Here is a 20,000-nt window from a genome sequence, read left to right as displayed (position 1 = left end):
CTGCCCACGAGAATACCACTGCTGCTTTTCCTGTTGCTATTGACAAAGGCACAATAAAAACGAAAGTAGCAAGAAAGATAGTGCAACCATTCCCACATCTTATACTCAGAGAGAGAGAGAGAGAGAGAGAGAGAGAGAGAGAGAGAGAGAGAGAGAGAGAGAGAGAGAGAGAGCTATTTCTGTTGTTGAAAAAGCCACAATAAAAGGGAAAGTAGCAAGAAAGAGAATGCGACCATTCCTACGTCAGAGAGAGAGAGAGAGAGAGAGAGAGAGAGAGAGAGAGAGAGAGAGAGAGAGAGAGAGCTATTTCTGCTGTTGAAAAAGCCACAACAGAAGGGATAGTAGTAAGAAAGCTAGTGATAACCTTCCTACGCCTTATGATTAAACAGAGAGAGAGAGAGAGAGAGAGAGAGAGAGAGAGAGAGAGAGAGAGAGAGAGAGAGAGAGAGAGAGAGAGAGCTATTACTGTTGTTGAAAAAGCCCCTAACAGAAGAGAAAGTAGCAAGAAAGCTAGTGATACCATTCCTACGCCTTATGATTAACAGAGAGAGAGAGAGAGAGAGAGAGAGAGAGAGAGAGAGAGAGAGAGAGAGAGAGAGCGTGTCAGACTGCCATTTCTGCCGGCACTCCCTCTGCTGGTCCTATTAACGCCAGCCCGAATGCCTACTCACACTCGCGCGCTTGAAACCGGCAAAGCGTGAAAACAAAACGTCACCAACTGTATATATACATTTTTTTTCCCCACTTCCTTATTCTTTCGCTTCTACAGTACGTAGGGAACGTTTTCAATGGCAGAGCCGGAGAGAGAGAGAGAGAGAGAGAGAGAGAGAGAGAGAGAGAGAGAGAGAGAGAGAGAGAGAGACAGAAAAATAGGAGAGGGAAGCAGAGCATAAAAGGACCTCCCAATCCATTGTTTCTTTACATGACAAAGGTTTCAATGGATCTGTGAATACTGGTGTATCTCTCCTAAATGATGGGAGAAAGACTCTACTTAAAAATTGGTTAAATTATTTTCTTTATATCTCCATTAGAGTTAGGTGTTCATTATTATTATTATTATTATTATTATTATTATTATTATTATTATTATTATTATTATTATTATTATTATTATTATTATTATTTCAAAAGAATGGCAGCATCAGTGGAATTGAATTTTATATAGTCTTTTCAATTCTTATTATTTTCTTTTTTACAGGGCTGATATTTGCTGAGAGCTGGCCGATGCACATAGTCTGGATAAGAAAGGTAATTGTTCTGAAATAAGCGACTTTTTATTGTTTCATATAAGCAGTAGTTAAATATGGCGTGTGGTAGCCGTAGAGTTTCAAATCTCTGTATCCATTATTATCATTATTATTATTTTGTTGCCTTTGTATTTTTAATGTTGTTTCTAAACATCCTCGGAAATTATACTAAAAATAATATTCAAATAACGAATATTAGCAATCTTAACATAAGGGACCCTACTGTTTTGAGCAATATTAAATTCATACCTAGAATTATTCCTATTAAAAGGAATACTTTTTGATCACCAACAACAAAAGTAGACCATGAAAACCAGTCTTCTCTATATAATTTTGTCATGCGCTTCTAAGCAAGATGAGAAAGTTCCCCCAAAACAGTTTGCATTAAGAAGATGAGAAACTTCCCCCAATACAGTTTGCATTAAGAAGATGAGAAACTTCCCCAATACAGTTTATACAGTTTGCATTAAGAAGATGAGAAACTTCCCCCAATACAGTTTGCATCAAGAAGATGAGAAACTTCCTCAATACAGTTTATACAGTTTGCATTAAGAAGATGAGAAACTTCCCCAATACAGTTTGCATTAAGAAGAGGAGAAACTTCCCCAATACAGTTTGCATTAAGAAGTTGAGAAACTTCCCCCATTACAGTTTATACAGTTTGCATCAAGAAGATGAGAAACTTCCCCCAATACAGTTTGCATCAAGAAGATGAGAAACTTCCCCCAATACAGTTTGTATTAAAAAGATGAGAAACTTCCCCCAATACAGTTAGCATTAAGAAGATGAGGAACTTCCCCCAGTGGAGTTTGCATTAATCAGAGGTATCAGTCTCACGTCAGAATATTATTCTCAGGGTGAACCATTCGTAGTATCTCTGGCCTCTCACCCAAAGCTCCTCTAATGAGATGACGGGAATCTATGTCCCGTTTTATGACTTCATCTATCATCCTCTTCTCTTCCCGCGGGGAAATTTAATTAATTAATGCCCTCATAATAGGGAAATTACGACACCATTTCACCTCGGCGTTACGTTATGGGTATTTGAGAGACGTGCCACATGACAGAAATATATGGGCATCGTTTAGCTGCTTTCCTTCAGAACTCTATTCCTTGATTATTATTATATTATTATTATTATTATTATTATTATTATTATTATTATTATTATTATTATTATTATATTATTATTATTATTATTATTATTATTATTATTATTGTATTAGAAGTTTTTTGTGTGAGGTAATGAGACAAGGTAAATGATTCTAAATGATAGTAGAATAATAATGATAGAATAAAATCCGACGAGGTATTAAAAATTACTGATGAAATGCCCCCAATGTAAATCTATATGCCGTTAATTTATCGCTTTCACATCAAAAGGGTAATTGTAATTATCATAACTATTTTATTCTTAGACGATAATAAATAAATAGAATTAAAAAAAAAACTCCTCTTTTTGGAGCATTAATATACTTGAGGGCCTTTATCATTAATTACTTTATGCTTACCAAATTCAGTCTCATATACTCATTAATATCAACGCAGGGATTATGTGACAAACGAACGAATATATATAGTATATATATATATATATATATATATATATATATATATATATATATATATATATATATATATATATATATATATATATATATATATATATATATATGTATATGTGTGTGTGTGTGTCCATGGACGTCTATGTGAAAGTGAAATCATCAAATATACTAATAGAAATAAAAGACTGAATGGAAAAAGCATGCCATTTTCATATGTCACAAGTCAACTTTGCTAATGTTTAATACACTTCCGTAATTTCTTTCATATGCTTGGGTTATTTACTTTTTTAACTTTTGTTAAAAATTATCATACATCAGAAAATAGAGAGAGAGAGAGAGAGAGAGAGAGAGAGAGAGAGAGAGAGAGAGAGAGAGAGAGAGAGAAGAGAGAGAGAGAGAAATTGCATAAATCTAGTCAGTGTCCATTACTTCGGCATATTGGACAAAAACAGAGTATGTGTGAAAGAGAGAGAGAGAGAGAGAGAGAGAGAGAGAGAGAGAGAGAGAGAGAGAGAGAGAGAGAGAGAGAGATAGACTGGATTATCTAACTTTAACGAATCCTCACTTCAGATGAAAAATGTATACGTGACCACCGATGAATAAAACACCGAGGAATTCCGAAGCCATATTAGATGGAGCCTTACCCGACAGGAACTTCCATTATGGATGTCACCTGGAGTTTAATATCTGTTACCCTCAGGGAAGCTCCGAAAGACGAAAGGTCAAGTCAGTTAGAACTGTCGGTACTTGGAATAGGTTTAGCCTCTAATATTCAGGAGAGGTTATCGCGGTTTATTGGAAGTGATTTAGGTGATAGAGTTACAGATTTATTCCTATGATGATTTTACGTTTCAAGGCATAATGAAGGAGTATATTGCGGTCTGTCCTGGTAATCTGGAACTCATTTAGGCCTAAGCACGTGGTTGCCTATCCTATATCGATGCCAGAGGCACGATTATGGCTAACTTTAACTTTAAATAAAATAAAAATTACCGAAGCTAGATGGCTGAAATTTGGTATGTTTGATGATTGGAGGATGGATGATCAACATACCAATTTGCAACCCCTCTAGCCTCAATAGTTTTTAAGATCTGAGGGTGGACAGGAAAATGTGCAGACAGAATAAAGTGTGGACGGACAGACAAAACCGGCATAATAGTTTTCTTGTACAGAAAACCAACAAAAAAAAAAAAATTATCTGATATGATAACCTCACAATTCATGACGAAACAGTACCAATATGGCTGTCAAGTGCTGTCGGACAAACAAAGCCGGCACAGTAGTTTTCTTGTACAGCAAACTGACAAGAAAATGATCTCGTATCGCAACCTCGCAATTCATGACGAAACACAGTATCAACACGGCTGTCTAAAGTCGACCCTCCCAGCTCTGCTCCGCGTAAGACCAGGCAGAAGTCGCGCGAGATTAATGCCTTTAACGACGCCGCCTGCGAAACTTTACAAACAGAAGCGGCTCTTCCATTGCGTTTATGTCCCGTGCAATTCTGGCTCAAGTCCAGCGTGAGAAACGCTAATCCCCTAAAGTGTGCCATAAACCAGAAGAATTTAAGCCCGAACGCACAAAGGTTTGACTTTTATGAATAGGAGCTGAGGGAGGTCTTTCAAGTGACTGTTTTTCCTTTGTTTAGAAACGGCTTGTTCTGATGAAAGGAAAATTAATGCTGCCATTCATTGCGTAATTTCCCATCAAACAAGGTCGCAGCAGACTCTCGAATAAACAAAAATGGGGCCGAAGTTTCTTCGCCGCAATCGAGTTTTCTGTACAGCCGCTACAGCGTATAATCAAGGCCACCGGAAATAGATCTATCTTTCGGTGGTCTCGGCATAATGCTGTATGAGCAGCGGCCCCATGAAACTTTAACCACTGCCCGGTGGTGGCCTGTCCAAAAGCACGATTATGGTTAATTTTAACCTTAAGTCAAATAAAAACTACTGAGGCTACAGGACTGCAAATTGGTATGTTAATCATCCACCCTCCAATCATCAAACATACCAAATTGCAGCCCTCTAGCCTCAGTAGTTTTTTTTTATTTTATTTTATTTAAGATTAAAGTTAGCCATGACCGTGCTTCTGGCAACGCAACAACGCAGGCCACCACGGCCGGTGGAAAGTTTCATGGGCTGCGGCTCATACAGCATTACGATATACCGAGACCACCGAAAGATAGATCTATTTTCGGTGGCACTGATTATACACGATGTACAGAAAACTGCCTTCGGCGCATTTTTTACTTGTTTTATTCAAGATTAATCCTCTCTCTGGGAAGGGAAATTGTGTAATGCTGTCTCTGGTGTTATGTTTAGTAACGTTTTAGTCACCAGAGTCTGCAAACAACGCTTTTGCAATGAGAAGTTTTGGTCACAATTCCCATTGCAATTTATGTCGTTGTTGGCTGTACAATATCAGAGTGGCGGTCGTAAGCTGAATTTGTTATTCTACCTTAATATCACGCCTCGCAGAGAAGCCCGTTATTAATTCAAACAGATTAATTTGTACGGAGCCAGATATGAAACATTCAGTATATGATGAAATGTTATGCAGCATCAGAGAGAGAGAGAGAGAGAGAGAATTAGCAGGCGAATGAGAAAAGTATTATTTGCTTAGCTTATACACCGTCTTAACATTTGCATTCTTAAATCATAGTGCATTAACGTAAAAAATGCTCCGAAGTTTCTTCGGGCAATCGAGTATTCTGTAAGGCGCATAATGCTGTATGAAACTCTATGCTGCGGCCCGTGAAAATCTCAGCCGCGGCCCATGAAACTTTCATCCACGGCCTGGTGGTGGCTTGTGTTTTTGCGTTGCCAGAAGCACGATCATGGCCAACTTTAATCTTAAATAAAATAAAAAAAACTACTGAGGCTAGAGGCATGCAATTTGGTATGTTTGTTGATTGGAGTATGGATGAATAACATACCAATTTGCAGCCCTCTACCCTCAGTAGTTTTTAAGATATGAGGGCGGGCAGAAAAACTGCTGACGGACAGACAAATAGCCATCTCAACAGTTTTCTTTTACAGAAAACTAAAAAGAGCAGAACGTCGAGTAACAGCTTTCGTAACAGAGCTTAGCCTGGACGTTTACAACTTAATTTCACTGAGATTAAGTTCATTCATCATTCATCGCTCCGTCCGTCTTTTCAAAGAGTCCAGAAGCGCACGAGATCATTATTCAGCTGACATCATAATTCAGTCTTAATTTTCAGGGTCGTCATCGTAAATTCATATGGAATACGAACGTGACAGGAACTATTCATTTTGTATGATCGGGGGTGAGTTCCACAGACATTTCATTCATCACTTTTGCCAGCTGACATATGGGGATGACGTACAGAGAATTTTGGAAATGTGCACACAAGGCTATTGAAAATTTATGTAAATGTCTATCTGAACGTCTGAAGTATATAATAATAAAATGCTTATTCCACGCCACTTGTCTATTTACATTGATTTTATCTAAAGGTCGGCTTTCCTATTAAAAGAATCTTCATTTCATCATCAATTACATATTTAAATTGACCACAGAATAATTCAGTATTTCTCTAATTTAATCGGGATTCGTCTGTCATTTTCGACCCTGAGTCTTACAGAACGATTCCCAGAATTGAAGTTAGAAAAATGCTGCTAAAACTAAAAATCAAACGCAGCGAAGAACAATGGCGAAGGATTTTCGCAGTAAAACGTTCCACGTAGAGGCTTAAGCAACAAAGAGTATTATTGTCTCTATTTCCGGTTGTTGTGACAGTAACTGGAAATGCTCTCAGACTTTCAATGCTCCCGCTGCGGTGAACTTTAATCCTGGCCTCATTACGGCTTCACGGGGAGCACGTAGAAAACATTTCGATAACATACCATTAATGGAACCGGTTTAGGGTACGGAATAAAATGTGAATGATTAATTGCACTTTTAATGTTTGACTTAATCGCGTTAATTTATGACCGCGTAGAAATTCGGGAACGCGAAAAAGTAATGAAGGCAGTTCGTGTGGTTATAATTATACGAATTTTATAGCTTATGCATACTGTGTGCTGGACTCACCCCCCCCCCCAAAAAAAAAAAAATCTACTGGGGCTTTAAATTTAAAGTAATTTCTAATTATTTCATTTCTTTCGTCATTTTTTCTGCAAAACTCAGTATTTTCCATAAAAGTTCGCAAATAATATTTGTATTACTCTTAAAATACGTAATTTTATGACAAATGTAGCTACTGATAGTTATGGTTAGATCAGTTGACTTTTGTTAATTCATCAATCTAAAAATTCACATACATATATATATAATGTAATTAAAGTAAACTACTGTATATATATATATACATATATACATATAATTACATATATATATATATATATATATATATATACATATATATATATATATATATATATATATATATATATATATATATATATATATATATATATATATATATATATAAATTAGATCATGTTAATTGTTAGAGAATAATTGACAACACAATCTAACACCTACCTAAGTGAATGTACAAATATCAGTTACAAAAGAGCAAGTAGTTCAGTTTAAGAAATTAAAAAAATAAGCTACAAAATATAACGATTGTGTAAAGGAAGTTACCTTTCTCACAGTGTACAGGAATTTTGACTGAAAATAAGAATTAATGTATTAGCATTTGAACCTTAAATCTACTTAACTGAGACATCTTAGGCAAGATATCAGTTTTTATTAGAAAATGTTGATTAGTAATAAAAGAGTGCCCACTGGAAAATGAAAAAATGAAATTATCAGACATTACAATACAATAAAAATTACTGAAGACAAATACTATTATTTACCTCTATGCAATACCAAATTGAAGGGAGTGATCAAAATAAAAGCCTATAATAATATTAGCAACTACGTAAAGAGGGGTACCAAAATCAAGTAAAAAATGCGCCGAAGTTTCTTCGGTGCAATCGAGTTTTCTGTACAGCGTATACTGCTGTATGACCCATGGCCCATGAAACTTTCAGCCACAGCCCGGTAGTGGCCAGTCCTATTGCGTTGCCAGAAGCACGATCATGGCTAAATTTAACCTTAAACAAAACAAGTATAAAATGAGCTCGAAGAATCGAGTTTTCTGTACAGCGTATAATCAAGGCCATCGAAAATAAATCTATCTTTCGGTGCTCTCGGTATAATACTGTATGAGCTGCGGCCAATGAAACTTTCAGCCACGGTCCGGTAGTGGCCTGTCCAATGTCGTTGCCAGACGCATGATTATGGCTAACTTTAACCTTTTTAAATAAAATAAAAACAACTACTGAGGCTAGAGGGCTGCAATTTGGTATGTTTGAAGATTGGAATAGGATGATCAACATACCAATTTGCAGCCCTCTAACTCAGCAGTTTTCAAGATTCAGAAAAAGTCTGACGGACAGGCGGGACAGAAAACTAAAAGCCTGGGAGTATCAAAGGTTATAAATTTGCAGCCTCTAGCCTCAGTAGTGTCAAGATCATTCAGCTTGCGACGGACAGACAAATAATTGGACAGAAACTAAACATGGAGGTTATAACTTTGTTCTTTCAGCATATGACCTCAACATATGACCTACGTAATTCTAGCGCCTCAACAAATCCCACCTGCTTCAGTTATCATATTATTTATTTTGGATAAGATCACCAAAAGATATTTCTTTAAAGCGTGAACATTGTAAAAAAAAATGTTATAATGACAATTGGTCTTACAGGTTACGATTCTCAAAACACATAAAAATTATCTTTTCAGTCTGTTTGTTTTTTTTATTGCAGTCCACAGAAATATTTAGCAATCACAAACAAGTAATAAAATACGCCGAAGTTTCTTCGGCGCAATCGAGTTTTCTGTACAGCGTATAATCAAGGCCACCGAAAATAGATCTATCTTTCGGTAGTTCCGGTATAATGCTACATGAGCTGCGGCCCATGAAACTTTAACCACGGCCCGGTGGTGGCCTGTCCTTATCGTTGCCAGAAGTTCGATTATGGCTAAATTTAACCTTAAATAAAAACTACTGAGGCTAGAGGGCTGGTATGTTTGGTGATTGGAGGGTGGATGATTAACATAGTAATTTGCAGCCCTCTAGCCTCAGTAGTTATTAAGATCCGAGGGCGGACAGAAAAAGTGTGGACAGAAAAAAAATGCTGACGGACAGACAAAGCCGGCACAATAGTTTTCTTTTACAGAATACTAAAAGGATGGAAGAAGCACTACAAAATCCGTTAATCAAAGTTCGCAATATTAAGTGATATATATATATATATATATATATATATATATATATATATATATATATATATATATATATATATATATATATATATATAATACATTTTAAGATATATATAAATAGTAATATAAATCAATAAATTATTCAATTTTCTCTGATATCCCGCCCCAAAAAAGAAAGAAAACTGTATACATAATTCTATGTATTCTTCATATGTGACTTTAGACCTGATTTTGAAAATGTATTAAAAATTGCATTGGTAAAATGTTTTTATGAAAGGTTCGTCACAATACGCAAAAAATAATAGAAAGAAGAATTGATATGGTATTACGTAAATGAAAGTGTGCAACCTGACTTTTACAGACAGCAATAGGTATTGGCTTTAATGATGTATTCCTTTATATATATGTATATATATATATATATATATATATATATATATATATATATATATATATATATATATATATATATACTCTTATATATATATATATATATATATATACTCTCATACATATGTATAATTCTTCTTCATAGCAATTCCTCTTCGAAGTTTAAACATATGTTCTCATGCATTTTCTTTTTCTTAAAAAACTACGCTATCTCATCAATAATATCTAAATTATTTGCTAGGTTTATGTAGTTATATATTCAACTTTCCCAAAGATTTAAAATATCTGTTCTCTCACGGTGTCTCACGGAATGCTCGGGATCATTCCATTCATGGTTTGCTATTTGTCTTTTTCACTCGAGAGTCTTAAGCAGAGAGTAGTAATGCTTCTTGATGCTGGACGGCTTATAATGATCCTTCCCCATTATCAACCTTTCTGCTTAATCATACAAGATTACTGACCTAATCCCAAAAGATAATGAAGTCTCTATTTCACTGTTATCCCACTGCTATAATATGGTGAACTGGGAGATTTATTGTGCCCATAAATAAGTTTTAGGAAGGTGGGCCAAATCGTGAATTCTTCCAGGTTAATATATCCTCCTAATGATTGATATTACTAACTTGTGATAGTAGGTATAACTGCTATTAAAGTGCTATTTACCAACAACCGGTCTTTTGTGAACGAATTAGTGTTAAAGTGTACTAATAATGTCTTGATAATAAAATAGGTAATAACCAAATCGAATTAGATTAAATAATTCATCAATACTGTACAGCATGGTTTGTAAGCAAATTGAATCGCTATTACGGTTTAGTCTTCTCTTTTTAATTCAAGTGAAGTTTATTAATTACTGTGACAGATTTTTTGAGCACAACATCACTACTTTCTTATTGTTCTTAATTGATGTGTCATATACCTATGATATGCATAATACTAAATGCATTTGTTTTAATTACGAAGACCCAGGGCATGGTGAAAAAAAATGGATAAAAACTTTGATTACATATCCTCAACTGAGATCAAATGTAGTGAATCATTAATAATTACTATTACTTATTCTAATAATTATAATAGCAACAAACAATTTTCTTACCATGCTTTTGCCTGGAAAATACAATTATTTGTGTGCACGCGCGCGTGTGTGTGTGTACAAAGCCTATACCCAACTGTGACAGCAATATCCGAAAAGTGTGAAGAGTCTTAAAATTTATGACATAACTGTGGCTATTACAGACGAGAATGTATGTATGCACGTATGGATGTATGTGTTCACTAATAAATAAAAAGTTATTTGACCGAAAACCTTGCATTTCTTCTGGTTGATACCCGACGTTTTTCTGAATCTTATTATACTCCCCAAACGTCACCCACTGTTTTTCCTCAGAGTGTGGATGCCAGCCATCTGGTAATTAATTAAGCAAACACATCTTTCTGACAGTTCCAATGACGCTTGCCCTACAGTTCTACTAATTTCTCATTTAATTACTGGCTTCTAACCAACATTCCGGGAGATTACACGCAATTACGAGAGAGGTAAAAATATTCCGTTGAATCCGGAGTTAATTAAGTTTATGTAATGGAATTCTCCGGTAAGCATTACAGGGGAGAGGGGATCTTAATCTCTCACATACAACGCAAATTTTACTGCCTCCCTTAATTGCCTTGTTGTATTACATCTGATAAGGCACGGAGTATCTCGAGGAATTATTGAAGGCAAATCGGACTTCGTTAAGGAAGGAGGGGAGAATGGCCGAAAGAGAAAAATTGAAAGTTTAATAACAGTAATATTCATATTTCTGAAGGGAATATCATGGTTCCACTCAGACTATCTTCAAAGGAAAATTCGTCATTGTCTTGTTATGTTATATATGAGGAAAATCACATCTTTTTTTTTTTTTAACCTTTTCCATCAAGAATAGAAGAAAACTATTATGCCGGCTTTGTCTGTCCGTCCGCACTTTTTCCTGCCCGCGCTTCTTCTGTCCGCCCTCAGATCTTAAAAACTACTGAGGCAAGAGGGCTGCAAATTGGTATGTTGATCATCCAACCTCCAGGCATCAAACATACCAAATTGCAGCCCTCTAGTCTCGGTAGTTTTTATTTTATTTAAGGTTAAAGTTAGCCATGCTCGTGGACCTGGCAACGATATAGGATATGCCACCACCGGGCCGTGGTTAAAGTCTCATGGGTCGCGGCTCATACAGCATTATACCGAGACCACCGAAAGACAGATCTATTTTCGGTGACCTTGATTATACGCTGTAGCGGCTGTACAGCAAACTCGATTGCGCTGAAGAAACTTCTGCGCATTTTTTACTCGTTTATTCTAGAAGTTAAAAAATAAGAGTTTTTAAGTTCTACAATTTTTTTTAGACCAAACATTGCAAGGTGTCCAATATCCTTCCTCTCCTCTTTCTCATTACTTTCCCTTCTCGGTCGAAGGCGAGAAAATACCGTCCAAGGGTTCTTTTCTCCTCAGCTAGCGAAACTCAAGAGGCAGAGAAACTGTAAAGGGAAAGAAAACCTCGTGAGAAAATGCGCTGGGAACTTTCGTCCGGTTCTTCTCTTCTTCTTCTTCTTCTTCTTACAATTTCTTTCGTCATCTTCTTTTCCGCAGAGATATGAGGCTCTGAGGATCTCTTCTACCAAGTGTAGCACTGCGCCAGGACATTACGAAGACACCAAGAGCAATTAGGAACGGGTTCCTGAAGCACGAACCACCCGGGGTAGGTCCGCACCAGGCTTACGTGCGGTACATAACCTGAGGTGAGGATGGCTCGAAAGGTTTCCGTCACGTGACACTCGTGTTCCATAAAGCAGATGTTCTTGTCAAAGTTAATTTTAGGTTTACAATTTTTGTCGTATTTGGAAATTAGTGAGCGACAGTTATATTTTATCCGAGGAATACGTAGCGTGAGATGCAATATACTGTATATTGATAATATGCTACAAAGATAAACTTATGTGTATATACGTGTGTATGTGTGTGTATATATATATATATATATATATATATATATATATATATATATATATATATATATATATATATATTTATTTCTTTTATTATGAATATATATACATATATACATATATGTATATATATATATGTAGATATATACACACACACATTTATATATATATATATATATATATATATATATATATATATATATATATATATATACATATACATATACATACATACATATACATATATATATACACCTATGGATGTTTAAATACACGACTAAACTAGTACAGCACAGCAAATCCGGCAGCTCCATCCCGTCAGATAAAAGCCGAGAACTTGATCAAACCAATCACACCGATACCTGATTGACATAAACAGGAGTTGCTTTCCCATCGATCGTCCGTCCCAACAGCCCTTCTTTAACGCAATCCTGGACCGGGCTTCACTCGGCCAGGCCCCCTCCCCCGGCCTTTAAGTAAACCATGAGCCGCCGTCATTCAATCCCGTCTCCAAATTGGTAGCAGGAACCCCCTGCGTAATGGATTATTCTGTTTGTCTCGGAAGGGCTCCCTGCATTCTCTGTCGGCAGTATTTTAAGCGGGGAATTTCCTGAGAATATTGCGGTTAAGGGAATATTACTGATACTTGGATGAATTGTTTGTTTTACGCATTTTATTTTATGTTTTGGAATGTTTGACTAAAAATACTCATTAGTAGTCAATTTTACACATTTCATTTCTAACCTTTCGAATATTTGACTAAAAATATTCATTAATAGCCAATTTTACAAATGTTATTTCTATGCATTCGAATATTTTATTATAAATACTCATTAATAGTAAATTTTACACATTTCATTTCTAAGCTTTCGAATATTTTCGTATAAACACTCATTAATAGCCAATTTTTCACATTTCGTTTCTAAGCTTTCGAATATTTGACTATAAATATTCATTAATAGTCAATTTTACACATGTTATTTCTATGCATTCGAATATTTTCCTATAAATACTCATTAATAGTAAATTTTACACATTTCATTTCTAAGATTTCGAATATTTGACTAAAATACTCATCAATAGCTAATTTTACACATTTCATTTCTATGCTTTCGAATATTTTCCTAAAAAATACCCATTGAAATTGTATTCACTTTACGTTGAAACCATTTACCAGCAAAGAAAATTATGCAGGGTATATAACTGGAGCCACCTGGGCCAGGATTTGAACCTGTACCTTATGGGGTTAAATACAGGGCTGACAGTGACTTCATTTATCTTCCTTGGTCACATTTTATCGCCTCATAACTTATTAGAGATTGATAATGAATCATACTTTTCTTTACAAAAAGTTTCGTGTAACAATTGTTAGATATTATCCTGAAATCCATACTTAAGTTCATCATTCTTCTCAGTTTTAGTTTTCCGAAAAGAAAACTATTGTGCCGGCATTGTCTGTCCGTCCGCACTTTATTCTGTCCGCACTTTTTCTGTCCGTCCTCAGATCTTAAAAACTGCTGAGGCTAGAGGGCTGCAAATTGGCATGTTAATCATCCACCCTCAAATCATTAAACATACCAAGTTGCAGCCCTCTAGCCTCAGTAGCTTTTATTTTATTTAAGATTAAACTTAGCCATAATCGTGCTTCTGGCAACGATGTAAGCCAGCCCACCACCGGGTCGTGGTTAAAGTTTCATGGGCAGCGGCTCATACAAAATTATACCGAGACCACCGAAAGATAGATCTATTTCCGGTGGCCTTGATTATACGTTGCACAGAAAACTCGATTGCGTCGAAGGAACTTGAGCGCATTTTTGCTTGTTATTTTACGAGGGCAATACGATAAAAGTCATTAGCCGTATATTAGATAAATTGATTTTGAAAGAGGCAGAAGCATGGAACATAAAATCCCCTAAATATTTATTCTATTTCTCTAATTTCATCTTGATATTTGATAAAAGAATAATTTGACAAAAAGAGAGGTGGAACGAAGGCCAAAAAAGAGTCGTGCATTCGAAAATAAACTAGGAAGTTCCGAACAAAGGGAATTGTTCCTTTTCTCTATGTGAATCACTAAATTCCGTGTTGTTTTTGACATACGAGAACAAAATTTTAGAATTGTTTCTTTTCTCTGTGAATCACTAAACTGCGTGTTGTTTTTTGATATACGACGACAAGATTTTTTTTTACTGAATTTGTTTTTACTTTGTTTACCTCGAGTACAATGTTTTTTCTCCTTTTAATTAAAAACAAACTGCCAAATTGTACAAAATTCTTATACTGTTTTATTTTTTCCTTTCTTCGATTCAAAAACCATCAGACGAGCTTCCGTTGTTCGCGTTCCTGTAAGAGAGAGAGAGAGAGAGAGAGAGAGAGAGAGAGAGAGAGAGAGAGAGAGAGAGAGAGAGAGAGAGAGAATTAATAGAAACCGTAGAAGTATCAGCATAAATAGCGGTAGTATTACCAGCAGTATTTAGGAATCCTGAGTCCTACCAGCTGGATATTGCAGTCAGAGTAGAGTTATGTATGGAGTTACCACGACGGCGCACAATAGAACAGAACAAATTAGAAGGAGGAGGTTAGGTCTTGAAAACAGGCAATTATTATAAAAAAAAAAAACTTTGACAATCTTAAAATGCTAAATATATGTAAAGAAAATAGATGAGACGGAGGATCTTAAAGGTTAAGAGTTGTGAAAGTTCTTGCCGTAACATTGTGTGTGGCTGTGCATTACGTGTGTGTGTGTATGTATGTATATATATATATATATATATATATATATATATATATATATATATATATATATATATATATATATATATATATATATATATATATATATATATATATATATATATATATATATATATATATATATATATATATATATATATATATATATATATACATATATATATATATATATATATATATATATATATATATATATATATATATATATATATATATATATATATGTGTCTATGTGTGCGTGTGTATCGCGTGTTTATGATGAGTTTCACCACCGGTATAACAACATTACCAGCCAAAAAAAAAAAAAAACATAATAAAAGATGCATCACACAAAGTAAATCCTATTACCAAGATTATATTTTATGAATAGAATGCAACAGAACCTTTACTAATAAGTCATTCATTAACTGAAGAGTTTTAAAGCATTAAGTAACTTCTAAGGTCGCCACGTGCCGGATATTCTGGTCTCCTGCAGTTCAGCGCTGGGATTCAAAGACTCTCCTGAATGAAGGGTGGAAAGATTAAGCATAATATATTTACGATAGAGAAAACCCACCTGAATCCCCCTTCTATATCCATATTTACATTCGTTCCAAAGGATTCTCTTTCCGAGAGATAGATCCTTGATTGTGAAGAGCTACCATTGAATACCCGAATCCTTTTGAAGTCTGGGAGAATAAGGTCATTTATATTCTCTTTTAGCCTGGAAACGTTCGTTAGGATTTTTTTCTTTCTCTCTAAAGAAACTGAAAGGTTAAGGTCTTCATTAGAAGAGATCACCTGGCGCATATCATCTCATTTCACACATTGATCAACTGTGTTGTGATTTCGAGGAGTACAAAGAAAAGTTAATTAGTAGGACGCTCAGTCAGATTCATTGTGAAGGATGTTTAAGCCTGGTGACTTATTCTTTCAGCGTGATGAATATCAAACTAGAAGGGCTTTTGCAACGTAAGTTGGTCACTTCACGATAGTCGATGGCTCTTGGCTTTGCCCTCTTATAAAAAAAAAAACGTTGTTCACCATATCGACATATGAGCGCTCGCAGGCTCACACAGAAATTGTGCTTTTACCATTCCAGCTTATGCACACATAAAAATGGACACATACACAAACACACACTCATATATATATATATATATATATATATATATATATATATATATATATATATATATATATATATATATATATATATATATGTATATATATATGCATGTGTAAGAGTGCAAAGATAAGGCCAGTAGGTCACTTCCCTCAGGTAATGTGAACAGTATATTATAGAAACATATCTGGTTGAATTCAAAATCAGTGGATTAGTTCTGATAAGTTACAACGATGCGTAGTTTTCAGACTAACTTACCTGAAAATCTGAAGACTACGCACAATTCTAATCATCCTAGGACCTTCCAGTCCCGCCTATCCCCTCCAAAGACCAGCCACAACCAGCCAGCCCGACGTAACTTTACTCATCAAAAGAGGATGTGCTTTAAAACACACCAATAGACTGAAACTTAACTTCTTCAATTACGTTCCACGTCAAAACTTGTAGTTTGTTTACGAAGTTTTCAGAATGGAAAATTCTGTCCTGTGAAAACATCCAAAATCATTTTCTGGAAATATTAGTAGCCACTTTGAATGATAATATAGTATAAATCTATGGAATAGATAATATAGGCAAAATATGCCCATTGCGTCCAACTTGGAAAAATACTGAATCTTCAGAATTCATTGAGAGATATTTGCAAAGCAGGGTTATTTCCATAACCGAACATCTAAAAATTCGTTTTATAATTTGATCCTTTCATCTTTGGCCTCAGTTATCGAAATAATAGTTACTGTGATAAGAGAATTTTATATTATGAAAGGAATTTTTCATATTTGGTAACACCATCTTTGTGACAATTTTTTCTTTCTTCTATCTGCCATCCCCTTTACTTAACATGAAGGCACTGGAAGCTAAGTCTCTCTCTCTCTCTCTCTCTCTCTCTCTCTCTCTCTCTCTCTCTCTCTCCACCAGCTCGGCAAACAACAACGCTCTGTGACATGATATTGCGACACAGAAAGTCTAGGAAATAAAAACAAACATCGACCTGTACAAGATGGAGTAATGCTCTGAGGGCACGAGAAACTGCATAAATAGAATTCTCTTTTATGCAGGGAAATGTAACACCCCGGGGATCAGATGGATTTTCTTCCGGGAAAAATGCAAAGCGCAGATTCGTAGCTGTTATTTCCTCCGTTCCTCATAATCTCTGGACTTGGTTTCTAGTTTTTCATTCGGGTGCCTCTCATCATATTCCAGGGCAGTGGTTGTCAGTGGTTGTCACTTATATGTATATGTGAAGGTGTGATATCAGGATGAAATCTCATATTCCAGGGCAGTAGTTGTCAATGGAGGTATGTGTATGTATGAAGTTTGTGATATCAGGATGAAATCTCTCATATTCCAGGGTAGTGGTTTTCAGTGGAGGTGCTTGTGCGTACTTATATGTGGATGTGTGAAGTTTGTGATATCAGGATGAAATCTCTCATATTCCAGGGTAGTGGTTTTCAATGGAGGCGCTTGTGTGTGCTTATATGTGTATGTGTGAAGTTTGTGATATCAGGATGAAATCTCTCATATTCCAGGGTAGTGATTTTCAGTGGAGGTGTTTGTGTGTACTTATATGTGTATGTGTGAAGTTTGTGATATCAGGATGAAATCTCTCATACTCCAGGGTAGTGATTTTCAGTGGAGGTGTTTGTGTGTACTTATATGTGGATGTGTGAAGTTTGTGATATCAGGATGAAATCTCTCATAGTGGTTTTTCCAGTGGAGGTGTTTGTGTGTACTTATGTGTGTATGTGTGAAGTTTGTGATATGGTTTTCCAATGGAGGTGTTTGTGTGTGCTTATATGTGTATGTGTGAAGTTTGTGATATCAGGATGAAATCTCTCATATTCCAGTAGTGTCAGGGTAGTGATTTTCAATGGAGGTGTTTGTGTGTACTTACTGTATATGTGTTAAATTTGTGATATCAGATTGAAATCTCTCATAGTCCAGGTTCCAGGACACTGGTTTTCAGTAGAGGTGTTTGTATTGTGCTTATAATGTATGTGTGAAGTTTTGATGTATATATATATATATATATATATATATATATATATATATATATATATATATATATATACATATATATCAGGATGAAATCTCTCATATTCCAGGCTAGTGGTTTTCAATGGAGGTGTTTATGTGTACGTATATGTGTATGTATGAAGTTTGTGATATAAGGATGAAATAGGTATGGAAGTTTAGTGCAGAAGTTCGAGAACTGGTACTAAGAAGGTTATTTATAGAAGTAAAAAAAAAGAGAAAGAATCTCACACGTTTGTAATAATTAGAAGGTCTTACCAAAGTTGAATAACAAAAAGTATTATATTGAAACACAAATAATAAAAAGGTGAAGGCGAATTCTATTAAAAGAGACACCAAGTGACTCTGCTAGTTTTGCGACAACGTGCGGATTCTGTACTTTGAAAATCGTATTTTGATATTTAGTGGAATTAATTATAACAGGAAAATGTGACGCATTCCATTAATTTTTTCCGTTTTATTCCGATCATACTTTACGCTACTAGTTTGCATTAAACATTTGGTGTGAGTCACGGTTTTAGGGGAAAGCTGCGGAGACGAATATACACAATGCAAAAAGGGGAAAATGAGAAAGAGAGGGAGTGAGAAAGAGACCGAGTGAAATGAAGAGAAAATACTTCTCTCTTGCCATGGATAAAAACACGATTCACCGAGTAATTTCATTTAGAACGTACAATGACAAAAACAATTCAATTGAAGTAATACCTGAAAATGTCATTGTAATTACGGCTGACATTTAAACACGATATTCAAAGTCAAAGTATATGATAGTTAAACACGATATTCAGAGTCAAAGTATATGACAGTTAAACACGATATTCAGAGTCAAAGCATATGACACTTAAACACGATATTCAGAGTCAAAGTATATGACAGTTAAACACGATATTCAAAGTCAAAGTATATGACAGTTAAACACGATATTCAAAGAACATAAAATTAACTAAACCGAAGGAGAGACCCGTCCAAATCAAGGTCTGCGCCTGCGCATTTCATTGGTCACTTATTCCCCACCGCTACCAACACCATAATCCGCAGATGTTCCCATTTATGATAAACACCCCATATTCACCCACCCTCCGCGTTGTGATAGCGACCGTGGGGTATTAAACTCGAGTGTAGGAAGGTTATACGATCTGCAGATGACGAGGCTACTCGGGATTTATACCAGACCTTTATATCTCTAAGAATCTCTTTCAGGGGGCTTTGGTGAATAGGATATGGCATAATTTTTCTTTCTGTAGTTTTTAGTTTTAGTTTTCTGTAAAAGAAAACTATTGTGCCGGCTTTGTCTGTCCGTCCACACTTTTTTCTGTCCGCCCTCAGGTCTTACAAACTACTGAGGCTAGAGGGCTGCAAATTGGTATGCTGACCATCCACCCTCCAATCATCAAACATACCAAATTGCAGCCCTCTAGCCTCAGTAGTTTTTATTTTATTAAAGGTTAAATTTAGCCATAATCGTGCTTCTGGTACGATATAGGATAAGTCACCACCGGGCAGTGGTTAAAGTTTCCTGGGCCGCGGCTCATAAAACATTATACCGAGACTACCGAAAGATAGATCTATTTTCGGTGGCCTTGATTATACGCTGTAGCGGCTGTACAGAAAACTAGATTGCGCCGAAGAGACTTGGGCGGATTTTTTACTTGTTTTTTCTAGAAACAAATTAAATACTTTATGGC

General features: G+C 35.5%; 1 long non-coding RNA gene across 1 annotated transcript in view; it reads left to right on the top strand.

Annotated features, from left to right (window-relative positions):
- LOC136851416 (uncharacterized) overlaps nt 1–20,000 on the top strand; it is a 424,951-nt gene that overhangs the window by 32,093 nt on the left and 372,858 nt on the right. Inside the window, exon 2 of the long non-coding RNA XR_010856871.1 lies at nt 1,199–1,248. This is a non-coding gene — a long non-coding RNA (uncharacterized lncRNA). The remainder of the gene's footprint in view (nt 1–1,198; nt 1,249–20,000) is intronic.

Source organism: Macrobrachium rosenbergii, chromosome 23, assembly GCF_040412425.1.
Source record: "Macrobrachium rosenbergii isolate ZJJX-2024 chromosome 23, ASM4041242v1, whole genome shotgun sequence".
NCBI lineage: Eukaryota > Metazoa > Arthropoda > Malacostraca > Decapoda > Palaemonidae > Macrobrachium > Macrobrachium rosenbergii.
Note: the sequence above shows the minus strand (reverse complement) of the source record. Positions and strands in the feature narration are given on the sequence as shown.